This window comes from Dioscorea cayenensis, chromosome 17 (genome assembly GCF_009730915.1).
Source record: "Dioscorea cayenensis subsp. rotundata cultivar TDr96_F1 chromosome 17, TDr96_F1_v2_PseudoChromosome.rev07_lg8_w22 25.fasta, whole genome shotgun sequence".
NCBI lineage: Eukaryota > Viridiplantae > Streptophyta > Magnoliopsida > Dioscoreales > Dioscoreaceae > Dioscorea > Dioscorea cayenensis.
In genome coordinates this window covers 22,298,796-22,311,957 of record NC_052487.1, presented here as the reverse complement: position 1 = coordinate 22,311,957, position 13,162 = coordinate 22,298,796, and the positions used below count along the sequence as shown (strand labels likewise).

General features: G+C 38.9%; 1 long non-coding RNA gene across 1 annotated transcript; it reads left to right on the top strand.

The window, feature by feature from the left end:
* The first annotated feature begins 2,948 nt into the window (after nt 1–2,948).
* LOC120280404 lies at nt 2,949–11,375 on the top strand. Its single transcript, XR_005542332.1, has 4 exons — nt 2,949–3,226; nt 3,375–3,439; nt 4,493–4,505; nt 11,296–11,375. It is a non-coding gene; the product is annotated as an uncharacterized LOC120280404 (long non-coding RNA).
* Nucleotides 11,376–13,162: the final 1,787 nt, after the last annotated feature.

Genomic DNA, 13,162 nt, shown 5'->3' with positions numbered 1-13,162 from the left:
CAAAATACCATATCAGGTCTCTACTCTCAACCATTCAATCATAAACTCCAATTTTGCTTCAAGATTAGTCTTGCGCAACTAGTAAAAATTGCCAACTTCCAGACCGGAATTTATAATTATTGAGGAGATTTGAACCTCTTGTAAATAATTTAATTAGGTTTTAGATTTTAAGCAACTGAAGTAGAACACTAGCATTGGAAATATATTTATACTCCCTCCGTTCCTAAATACATGTCGTTTTAAGAAAAAAAATTATTCCAAAATAGTTATTGTTTTACAATATCAAGGCAATATTTATTATTTTTTTCCAATTTTACCCATCATCAATTTCCTAAGTTATATAAATTTAAAAATGAATATCTATAGTCCTAAGAAAAATGCATGGTTTCAAGAGATGGATAGTTTAGTAATTTGATTGCTTTTTATGTTAAAATTTAGATAATTTAATGCTATCCTTAATTCTTGTGCAACATTATTAAATGGCATGTATTTAAGAATGGAAAGAATACTTAGCAATTAATTTATTATTGATACAGAAATTTATGCTTAAAACTTGCATAGCATATATCATTACCGAGAAATCATTAATAATCTAGTAACTCACCATAAAATACGCAAAAGAGTATAGTTATGGAAACTTGCTTCCGTATATATATAATACAACCATGTATCATATGGTGGTCGAACTAATTCCAGCTAATCTAGACATGTGTCAGAGCATCACCATTCTCCTCGCCTGTGTAATGACTGGCGTGCTCAGAAGGTTGTGGGCGGATATGGTGATAGTGATAATGAAGAACGTAAGGTGTCTGAGCCTACTATATATATTGATAGACGTCACATGCACAAATTACTACTTTCCAAATATAGTTACTTGCGTCAGCAGCCGCAGCACCTACTCTTTCAACATATTAGTACTAAATCCTCTTCGCTCTTTCTTCTCCAGAGATTTGAATTGTCCAAACTGGTTTTTGGAGCTCTGCCGCGCCAGAAATCTTTTCTTTTAAGTTGCTTCCTTTTTGTTTTTGTTCCTTTTTTTTCTTTTAGCTTCAAGCTCCTTCTTTCAAAAACCAAAGAGTCACCATCAAACAAATGATTTTGTGAAAATCAATGTCGATGGGTCTATAATTCTCAACCACTTTGATTTAGCACTTGGTGGTTTATTTCTAGATTGCCAAGGGGATTGGTTATTTGGATTTACAATGCGATTGAGCTTGGGTTGCAATATCTTAAGAGCTGAAGTTGCTGCAATTTATTGGGGCTTGAAATTTGCTTGGGATCGAGGTTAATTTTCACAAAGTCACCACTAAGTCGGATTCTTTCCTAGCAGTTTCCAAAACTCAAGTAGATTGATGATGCAGATGACATTATGTTTCATGTTTTGAGTGCTTGTAGAATATGGTGTTGCCCGGCCAGAGGTGCATATTTACAGAGAAGTAAACGTTTGCGTTGATTTCATGGCAAAGTAGGCACACCTACCAGACCACCCACTTCCAATCTATGATTCCCCTTCCCCTCGACTTCACCGAGTGTTGCAAGATGATCTATTAGGACAAGCAAATCATAAAGCTTGTATTACTTAAGACTTAAACGGTTTTAAACCGCTCTTCATGTACCAGGGGCAGGGGAAAAAATGTCACGCAACTTGCTCCCACCAAACCTAAGCCACAACTCTGAGGGACGGAAAAATAGCTAACACAAGCACAAATTGGTAAAACCCTTTAGTTATAGACTTCTCCAATGTCAAAGCAGAGATTCTCATATCATGCACGCGAGCGCGCACACAAGCACACACAAATGATCTAATTATTTTCTTACATTACATATTAACATGGGAAAGAAATTAAAGAAAGGCGTTTACAAGAACAGGAACAATACCAAGAAACATGCAGATAAGCAATATCATAGAACAAGCTCTAAATTACGGAAATTAAATTAAATAAGAAAGTGTATAAGATCAGGCTAAGTTTAAAGTCATTCGATATGAACCGTCTTAGCATCAGACTTGCTGTCCTCGGATCTGGGAATGGTGATGCGGAGAACACCATGCTTAAGCTCAGCTTTGATGTTATCGACATTGGCATCAGCGTGTAGCATGAGGCTGGTGTGATAGAATCTATTGTTGTCTGATTGAAGGTTATGCAGTGTAACTGAAGATGGAGTTGAAGCTTAGTGTGGTTATTCTGTTGATGTATCAATGTGATTACTGAAGTTTGGTTTGAAATATTGTTTTGTTCCTTGCTGGAGTGAATGAGAGGATGAAAATTAATCAAGGGCTAGGATAGCATCATCTAAAGCATTTGTTTAAGTTCAAGGCGTTGGAGAGATATCATAATGGTTAAGTTAAGGGTAATTTTGTCTTTTCAGTATTTGTTTCTTTTCTGTTAGTTATATATATGTTTGTAAGAGAGGACTGAATGGATAAGAAAAACTCTGATGAATGTTCTAGTTCTTTTATGCTTACTGTTTGTGTTTTCTCTGAGTGTGTTTTCTCAACTTGTATCAGATTGATTACTGAACTTTCTGGTTTTAGCATTCTCTGTGATTTAACAGTGGTATCAGAGCCTCTCAGAGGGTGTTTGCTACTTGTTTGTAAGGATTTGTGAAGGTGTCTGAGTAGTTGGAGTGTTTTGTGAGGTGTGTAAAGCAAGACAAGAAGAAGTATGGCAACTAGCTCTTCATCAACTACTGAGATAGTGCAAACATCTGTGCCTATGTTTAGAGGAGAAGCATATGATCGATGGAGTGCAAGAATGAAGATTTTGTTTAGAAGTCAAAACTTATGGAAGATTGTAGAAGAAGGAGTTTTGCAAGAAGGTACAGAAGCACAGAAATTGGAAAGCCAAAAAGATGATGCTAAAGCTCTCTATTTGATTCATCAGGCAGTGGATGAATCAATTTTTGACAGAATTGTAAGATTTACTACTTCTAAAGAGGCTTGGTGTGGACCCCATCCTCTTAATTAATTTTAAATTACTTTTAGTTAAATCTATCTACTTATTTATATTTTAAAAGGAGACCCTTATCTTATCCCAGCCTCCCGGATCTGATTTATCGTTCCGTAACACCCGAGCGAGGATCCTCACGCGATATTTGTTTTGGTTTAAAAATTAAAGGAGAGTAGAAAACCGGAGGAAACCCTATCTCTTCTCGTGTCGTGTGGTGACCTTGGCGGCAGGCTCTTGATATTTTGTTCCTCGTTGAATTTTGTGACGAAAGATCCAAGGTAGGTGCTTGAATTTTATTGTGGTTGTGAGATCTTACTTATTCTCATCCTTAGTTTTCACCCTATAGACTACCTTAAGGAATTTGATATGTGTTCACCAACCTTTGTGTTTATTCATTCTTTTATGCACATGATTTATGTTTGTTAGGGCATCCTTCGAGTGCTTGATTTTGGATAATCTGATTTGGAGTCTTGGAGTTGTGAGACATTTAGGTAAGTAACTCACATATAAATTATACTATGTATATAGACTTTTTGAAACTTGTTAAATTTGTGAAAAATATGTATTTTTTTATTTATTTATTTTGGATAATTAGATTTACGATATTATTCAAATTATATTTATATAATTAATACTATTTTTCGAATTATTTTAATTTATTTAATATTTCAAATTGATGATCTTCTTTTTGAATTTGAAATGTTTACATGTCGCAAATGAAATCCCGATTTTTATTTAAATTTTTGAATTTCAAGATAATTCATTTAAATTCGAATTTCTTCTTTTTCTTTTTTTAAAATTTCATATCTTCCGAAATTTTTACATACATCGTTGAATTATAATTATTTAAAAATTTCTTAATTTTTGGAAATTTGTTTAAATTGTGAATAATTCTTGGGTTTAAGTCCGGATGATGTATTATGTATTATTTATTTTGAATTTCGTGTATTTATTTAATTTTTTTGATTAAAGAGTATTATTATTTTTTTAATATATGTTCATGTTTGTATTCTATTAATCGTGTATTTTGATATGACAAAAATGGGATCATGTTATCAGTAAATTTTTATACTTTGTGTGTTTTTGAATTTTTGTTAGTTCATCGCTTTTGTGAACAAGGTACTTTGATATGAAATTAGTCCCCAACTAACTTTGCAACAACCCTCATCACTCGGGGGTTAAACATCGACCGGTGTCGACACGTATTTTTGTTCTAGAAACTATAGTTTCCCATCGCTTGCCGTCGGTGCGAGAATATCGGCCTTTGTTAATTTTTGGCTCGGGTCACCGAGGGTAAGAATATGACTTTTTGTTTTGTCTCGGGTCACCGAGGGTAAATATATGAATTTTGTGATTTGTTTTGGGGCAATAGTTGTTTTGGGGGACCTATATGCTAAATTTTTGACATCTATGTTATGTGAATTAAACTTATGGTTGGTTTTTGCAAATCATTAAATCATGATTTTTGATAAGTGATCCCTATATTTTTAGTGGGTGCTTACTGGGCTGTCAAGCTCATAAATTTTGTTGTTATTTTCTTTCAGATCAGGAGTAGAGGTCAGTGACGGATAGCTTAGCAGGATCGTTGGGCCACCGTCAATCTTCTTAGCATGTAATAAGTCCCGTTGTTGTGGGCATAGTTTTTATTTGATTAAATTTGTAGCAACTGTGCAAGACACTTAGTTATTTCTTTTAGTGTTGAACTCCATTCTTGTTTCTAGCCTTTGCTCTCTGTTAGATGTTTTTTTGTGATTTGTTGAGAACAGGTTTTGAGGCCTTACATGCCTACTGGGCCTCAGCTTGGTGGGTGTGTGGCCGTTTGTCAGTGCACTGGGCCTGGGGAGCCAGGTTCGGGGCGTGACAAATTTAGTTGTATCAGAGAGTTCTCAGTTAATCTTGATCCTAGTATTCCTGATAGACCTTCTGATTTAGACTGCTAGGATGACTTATGTGTTAGTTTTACATTCTCTAGAGTTAGTTAAACTTTTAGAGTCTTGTCTGATTTTGATTGGGTTTGCCTCGCAGAATGGCACCTCGTAGAGCTGCCAGTAGGAGTGTTGGAGAGTTGTTTGGGCGAGCATCGACTTCTGCAAATGCCCCCACTGAAGGAGGGACTGGAAGGGTTGATAGAGACGAAGCTATGATGGAGTTGGTTCGAGAAGTGGTAGGGATGGTGCGTGACCAGAGACGAGCAACATGCAGCGACTCACCCCCACCACCGCCGCCTCCTCCCTGCTCCGCCTACTTCCCAGGAGCTTAAGGAGAAGACTATTATGGAATTCAAAAGATCTGGTCCGTTACTGTTTGAGGGCACTACCAATCCTGATGATGTGGAGGTTTGGGTAGAAGAAATGGAGAAAGCTTTTGCAGGTGATGAAGTGTAATGAAGAAGAAAAAGCTTAGGGTTCGGAGTGTACATGCTCGAGGGCCCCAGCAAACCAGCGTGCAGGAGGAGAACTTCGCGATTCGTCGGGGAAAGGAGTTCGAATCTTGGGAGCAGCTGAGGAAAGCCCTTTTCTGTAAATACTTCACCAGAGACAAGATGGTGCAGTTTGAGAGAAAGTTCATTAACTTGACTCAGGGAAGTATGACTGTTGATGAGTATGAGATGGAATTCGACAGGCTTTCTAGGTATGCTCGAGTTGGTTGATGATGATCAAAGCGAGGGCCCGACGCTTTGAGGGAGGCTCTGCAGGCACATATTCGGGAGGGGTTTAGCCGCTTTACACCGACCCGACTATCGCGAGGTGGTAGGGGCGCTAAGTCATTGGACATCGTTTGGGGGTGACACCGGGGATCAAAGCGGAAGATTTTGCGAAGAAGAGATAGAAGTTTTGACAACAAGGGAGATCGTGATACTGGGAATGGAGGAAGATCCAAGTCTGATGTGGGTCAGAATAAGTCTCAAACAGTGGGTGAGCCGCCAGCTCAGAGATCCCGAGGATTGCCACCTGCTTCTTCTCGTTCTGGCCAGAAGAAATGCTCTACTTGTGGTGGTGCGCATGACTCTAAGGATTGCGAGCGGGTTACTGGGGCATGTTACAGGTGTGGCAGTCTGGAGCACCATATTGCTGAGTGTCCACAGATGCAGTCTTCTGGAGCACAAAGATCCTTTACAGTTCAAAAATTCTAGGGCATGAACCAACACCTAAAACCTCGGGGTTACGTGGGTCGGCGTGCAGGGGAAAGGAGATGGTCGGGTGAGCAGACCCTCATCCTCAACTCGAGCATAAAGTTGGAAGGCCGAAGACACAGGGGACGAGTTTATGCATTGACTCGAGGAGGATGCTCATGCCTCAAATGCAAGTGGTGTCGGTATATTATCAGTTTATTCCGCATATGCCTGTGTCTTGTTTGATTCTGGAGCTACACATTCGTTTATCTCGTCTGCTTTTATTCGGAAGCATGTTTTGCCTGTTACTACTTTTGAGTATGATTTGTGTGTTGCTACCCCAGTGGGAGTTGATATTGTTCTTAGTAGAGCATGTGAGAACTCGTCCCCATTATTGTTGCCGGTCATGAGTTGCTAGCTCGTCTTCATGTTATGGGTATGGATCGACTATGATATCATTTTGGGAATGGATTTTCCGTCTAGATTTCATCGTCTGTAGTTGATTGTTACGCAAAAAGGGTAGTGTTTAAAATCCACGGTGAGTCGAGTTCACCTTTCGTGGAAATGAGTGCAGTGTCAGCCTGCGTGTGATTTCCGCTATAAGCTCGGAAATTACTCTTGGGTGGGTGCTCGGGGTTTCTTGCAACATTAGTGGAAGTTGAATCAGAAGGGCCAGTGTTAGAGGATATTCAGGTGGTCAGAGAGTTTTCTGATGTTTTCCCTGAGGATCTTCCTGGCTTGCCACCAGACAGAGAAGTGGATTTTGGTATTGATTTGATTCCGGGAGCGAGCCACATATCTAAGGCTCCTTACAGGATGGCACCTGCAGAACTTAAGGAGTTAAAGAAGCAACTTGAGGAACTACTTGAGAAGGGATTTATTCGCCCCAGTGTTTCTCCGTGGGGTGCTCCAGTTTTGTTCGTGAAGAAGAAGGATGGCAGTATGCGATTATGCATCGACTACCGAGAGTTGAACAAGGTGACAGTAAAGAATCGATATCCATTGCCTCGGATAGATGACCTTTTTGATCAATTGCAGGGTTCTCGGGTGTTTTTCAAAAATTGATCTCGAGTCGGGGATATCACCGGTCAAGATCAAAGGCGGGGGATGTGTCGAAAGTCCGCATTTTCGGACTCGTTATGGGCATTATGAGTTTCTTGTAATGCCTTTCGGGTCGACGAATGCCCCTACTGTTTTTATGGATCCGATGAATAGAACATTTAAACCTTTCTTGGATAGGTTCGTAGTGGTTTTTATTGATGATATTACGGTATATTCGAAGAGTCGGGAAGAGCATGAAGAGCACTTGAGGATTGTGTTAGGCATCTTGAGAGAGAAGAAAGCTGTTGCGAAATTCTCTAAGTGTGAGTTACGGTTGGACGAGGGTAGCTTTCCTTGGTCATGTGATAACTAAGGATGGGATTTCGTTGATCCCAAGAAGATAGAAGTCGTTGTTGAGTGGAAGAGACCTACTGAATGTGGCGAGATTCGCAGTTTCTCGGGGCTAGCCGGGTTATTATAGACCGGTTTGTGGAAGGGTTTTTCGGTGTTGGCGGCACCATTGACCAAACTCACTAGGAAAGGAGCAAGTTTTTCGGTGGTCGATCGGTGTGAACAAAGTTTCCAAGAGTTGAAACACCGGTTGGTGTCTCGCACCTATTCTCACACTTCCATCTCCCGGTGAAGGGGTTTTACCGCTTATAGTGATGCTTGTAAAAGCTGGGTCTTGGGTGTGTATTGATGCAGAATGGTCATGTGGTGGCTTATGCTTCTAGAGCAGTTGAAACCATTTGAGGTGAACTATCCCACTCATGATCCGGAGTTAGTCTGCGGTGATTTTTTTGCCACGAAGATATGGAGGCATTACTTGTATGGGGGAGACTTGTGAGGTGTTTCATGGATCACAAGAGCCTTAAATACATTTTCACTACGAAGGAGTCGAATATGAGACGGAGGAGATGGTTGGAGTTATTGAAAGACTATGATTTGACCATCGCCTATCATCCCGGAAAGGCAAATGTGGTAGCCGATGCCCTTAGTAGGAAATCTTCGATAGGCGTTGCTACATTAATCACCTCCCGAAGCCTATCTTGGAGGATTTGAGACGAATGGACCTACAAGTGGTGTTAAAGGACACCCGCGTGTATTTGCGGTGTTTAGTGGTGAGACCTACTCTGTCCGAGAGGATTAAAGCGAGACAAGAAGTAGATGGTTATCTGCAGAAGATTCGGCAAGAAGTGGAAAAGGGCGTCCAAGTTCAATTTAGAATTCATGAAGATGGCTCAGTAAGATTCGGTGATCGGGTTTGTGTTCCAAATAATTCGGAATTGAAAAAAAGGAAATCATGGAGGAAGCTCATTATACCGACTACTCGATGCATCTCGGAAGCACCAAAATGTACAAGGATTTGAAGGGGTATCTTTTTGGTGGAACAACATGAAGAGATGATGCTGCGATTAAGTAGCGCGATTAGCTTGACTGTCGGCAGGTCAAGGTGGAGCATCGAAGCCGGTAGGGACTTACGCACCCTCTTCCTATTCCTGAGTGGAAGTGGGAGAACATTGCTATGGATTTTGTGTCTGGGTTTCCTCGAACCAGTAAAGGCTTCGACAGTGTGTGGGTGGTGGTGGGACGGTGACCAAGTGCGCTCACTTCTTGGTTTGTCGGGGATCGGCATGACTTTAGAGAGTTAGTCGAGTTGTACATTGATCGAGTAGTGAGACTTCATGGTGTTCTCATTACTATTGTGTCGATCGGGATACGCGGTTCGTGGCACACTACGGAGGAGTCTACATAAGGCCTTAGGAACCAAATTGGCGTTCGACGACGACTTTTTCATCCACAAAGCGATGGGCGATCGAGAGAACAATTCAGATTCTGGAGGATATGCTACGGGCTTGTATGCTTGATTTTGGGCCTTCTTGGGATCGACATTTGCCATTGATAGAGTTTTCTTATAATAACAGTTATCAATCAAGTATTCAAATGGCTCCTTATGAAGGCATCGTATGGCGGGGAGATGTAGGGTCACCCTATTTGTTGGGATGATGTGGGAGAAAGCGTAAATTGTTAGGGGCGAGATTGTGCGATTGACGGGTGGAGAAAGTTCGTCTTATCGGAGATCGTCTGCGAGCGTCAGGAGCGAGCGAAAAAGTTATCGCAGATAATAGAAGAAGAAGCTTAGAGTTCCAGGTGGGTGATCATGTGTTCTTAAGAGTAGCTCCCACTAAAGGAGTTATTCGTTTTGGTATGAGAGGGAAGCTCAGCCCTCGGTTTATTGGTCCGTTTGAGATCTTAGAACGCATTGGAGAGGTGGCATATCGACTTGCATTACCACCTTCATTGTCTCGGGTACATGATGTGTTCCATGTTTCTATCTTTGAAGAAGTTCATTCGAATCCCGACCATGTGATACGGTTTTCGACTTTGAGCTTAGCAATGATTTGGCGTATGAGGAGCGACCTATAAAGATTGTGGATTTTTAAGGAGCAAACATTGAGAAGGCGGGGTCATTTCTTATGTCAAAGTTCAATGGAGCAATCATTCGGGAGCGTGAAGCAACTTGGGAGTTAGAATCGAGATAAAAGAGATATCCAGTATCTTTTATGATACTTTCGAGTAAGAGTTTAGAGGACTAAACTCCTTTAAGGAGGGAGGAGTTTGTGGACCCCATCCTCTTAATTAATTTTAAATTACTTTTAGTTAAATCTATCTACTTATTTATATTTTAAAAGGAGACCCTTATCTTATCCCAGCCTCCCGGATCTGATTTATCGTTCCGTAACACCCGAGCGAGGATCCTCACGCGATATTTGTTTTGGTTTAAAAATTAAAGGAGAGTAGAAAACCGGAGGAAACCCTATCTCTTCTCGTGTCGTGTGGTGACCTTGGCGGCAGGCTCTTGATATTTTGTTCCTCGTTGAATTTTGTGACGAAAGATCCAAGGTAGGTGCTTGAATTTTATTGTGGTTGTGAGATCTTACTTATTCTCATCCTTAGTTTTCACCCTATAGACTACCTTAAGGAATTTGATATGTGTTCACCAACCTTTGTGTTTATTCATTCTTTTATGCACATGATTTATGTTTGTTAGGGGCATCCTTCGAGTGCTTGATTTTTGGATAATCGATTTGGAGTCTTGGGTTGTGAGACATTTAGGTAAGTAACCACATATAAATTATACTATGTATATAGACTTTTTTTGAAACTTGTTAAATTTGTGAAAAATATGTATTTTTTTATTTATTTATTTTTGGATAATTAGATTTACGTATATTATTCAAATTATATTTATATAATTAATACTATTTTTCGGAATTATTTTAATTTATTTAATATTTCAAATTGATGATCTTCTTTTTGAATTTGAAATGTTTACATATCTGAAATGAAATCTCGATTTTTATTTAAATTTTTGAATTTCAAGATAATTCATTTAAATTAAATTTCTTCTTTTTCTTTTTTTAAAAATTTCATATCTTACGAAATTTTTACATCATGTATTGAATTATAATTATTTAAAAATTTCTTAATTTTGGAAATTTGTTTAAATTGTGAATAATTCTTGGGTTTAAGTCCAGATGATGTATTATGTATTATTTATTTTGAATTTCGGGTATTTATTTAATTTTTTTGATTAAAGAGTATTATTATTTTTTTAATATATGTTCATGTTTGTATTCTATTAGCTGGTGTATTTTTGATATGACAAAAAATGGGATCATATTCTTTAGTAAATTTTTTTATACTTTGTGTGTTTTTGAATTTTTGTTAGTTCATCGTTTTTGTGAACAAGGTACTTTGATATAGAAATTAGTCCCTCAACTAACTTTGCAACAACCCCATCCTTCGGGGGTTAAACATCGACCGGTGTCGACACGTATTTTGTTCTAGAAACTATAGTTTCCCACGCTGCTCGGTCGCGTAGAATATCGGCCTTTGTTAATTTTTGGCTCGGGTCACGAGGGTAAGAATATGACTTTTTGTTTTGTCTCGGGTCACGAGGGTAAATATATGAATTTTTGTGATTTGTTTTTGGGCAATAGTTGTTTGGGGGACCTATATGCTAAATTTTTGACATCTATGTTATGTGAATTAAACTTATGGTTGGTTTTTGCAAATCATTAAATCATGATTTTTGATAAGTGATCCCTATATTTTTTTAGTGGGTGCTTCATTTGGGACATCAAGCTCATAAATTTTGTTGTTATTTTTCTTTCGGATCGGGGAGTAGAGGTCAGTGATGGATAGCTTAGCAGGGATCGTTGGGCCACCGTCAATCTTCTTAGCATGTAATAAGTCCCGTTGTTGTGGGCATAGTTTTTTTATTTGATTAAATTTGTAGCATGCATGCAAGACACTTAGTTATTTCTTTTTAGTGTTGAACTCCATTCTTGTTTCTAGCCTTTGCTCTCGTTAGATGTTTTTTTGTGATTTGTTGAGAGCAGGGTTTTGAGGCCTTACATGCCTCATCGGGCCTCGGCTTGGTGGGTGTGTGGCCGTTTGTCGATCTGCTTTGGGCACAGGGGAGCCGGGGTTCGGGCGTGACACTTGGGAACATATACAAGGTGAATATCATGGTTCCACAAAGCTAGTTTCTGTCAGGAGACAAACTTTAAGGCAAAAGTTTGAATTGTTGCAGATGAGAGAAGATGAGACAATTCAACAATATATTACAAGGGTTATAGCTTTAGTAAATCAAATTAAAGGTTTGGGACTTGATTTGGAAGACAAAGATGTAGTGTCCAAGGTGATGAGGAGTTTGACATTAAAGTATGATCATATCATTTCTTCCATTGAAGAAGCTAGAGATCTTGACAAGTTATCTCTAGCTGAATTGAATGGCAGTCTGCAAGCTTATGAAGCAAGATTGAATAGATTTGCAGATCAATCTACAGAAAAGGCCCTATATATTAAAGGAGAGGCATCAAGTAGTAGGACTTCTCAAGAAAGTGAAGTTTGGTACAGAGGAGGATTTGCAAGAGGTAGAGGCCGAACTTTCAGAGGTAGAGGAAGAGGGGTTGTTGATTATGGAAGAGGCAATTTTGATGGCTCCAGAGGTTCTGTTGATTATGGAAGAGGCAATTTTGATGGCTCTAGAGGTTATGTTTCAGATGATCAAAGGCAGTTTCAGGAACAACAGTATGGAAGAGGTGGTCAAAGGCAGTTTTATAGAGCTCCAATTGGGTAAAGAGGTGGAAGAAATTATCAAAGTGTTCAGTGTTTTAATTGTGGGAAATATGGACATATAAAGGCATATTGTTGGTCTTTAAATAGATCTCAAGATCAAAATATACACAATGAAGAAGATCAAGCACCAAGTGAATTTGGAAGTATGTTTATGGTACAGGATGGTGAGATAAAGAATGATCAAGACAATTCTGTAATTTGGTTGTTAGATAGTGGGTGCTCACATCATATGACAGGCAAGAAGAGTTTATTCACACAGCTTGCTGAGTCTTTGTCACATGTGGTAAAATTGGGAGATGATAATGATATGAAAGTTAATGGGAAAGGTGCAGTGACAATAACTCTTCAGAGTGGAGCATTGAAATTAATTCATGATGTATATTATGTGCCACAATTAGCACATAATTTATTGAGTATTGGGCAGTTGGATGACAATTGATATATAATTCAATTTGGGAACAAAGAATGTGCTGTCAGAAATGCAAAAACTGGTGAGTGTTTACTGAATGTGAGAAGAAATACCAAGAATCTATATCCTGTGGAATTTTCTCAAATTGAAGTTGCAAACGTAGCTGTCAAAGAAGATGAATTATCTTTGCTTTGGCATCACAGATTTGGTCATCTAAATCTTCAGGGGTTGCAGACTCTTAAGCGGCAGGAAATGGTTATTGGTTTACCAAGTTTGAAGCAGTTTAAGCATTGTGAAGCCTGTGTTTTTGGGAAAATGGCAAGAATATCTTTTAACACAAGAAGATCTTGGAGAGCACAACATAAATTACATCTTGTTCATGCTGATGTTTGTGGGCCAATGCAGAATGAGTCTTATGGTGGAAGTAGATATGTTGTATTATTCATTGATGATTTCTCACGCATGGTGTGGGCTTACATGATGAAGAATAATCATGAAGTGTTT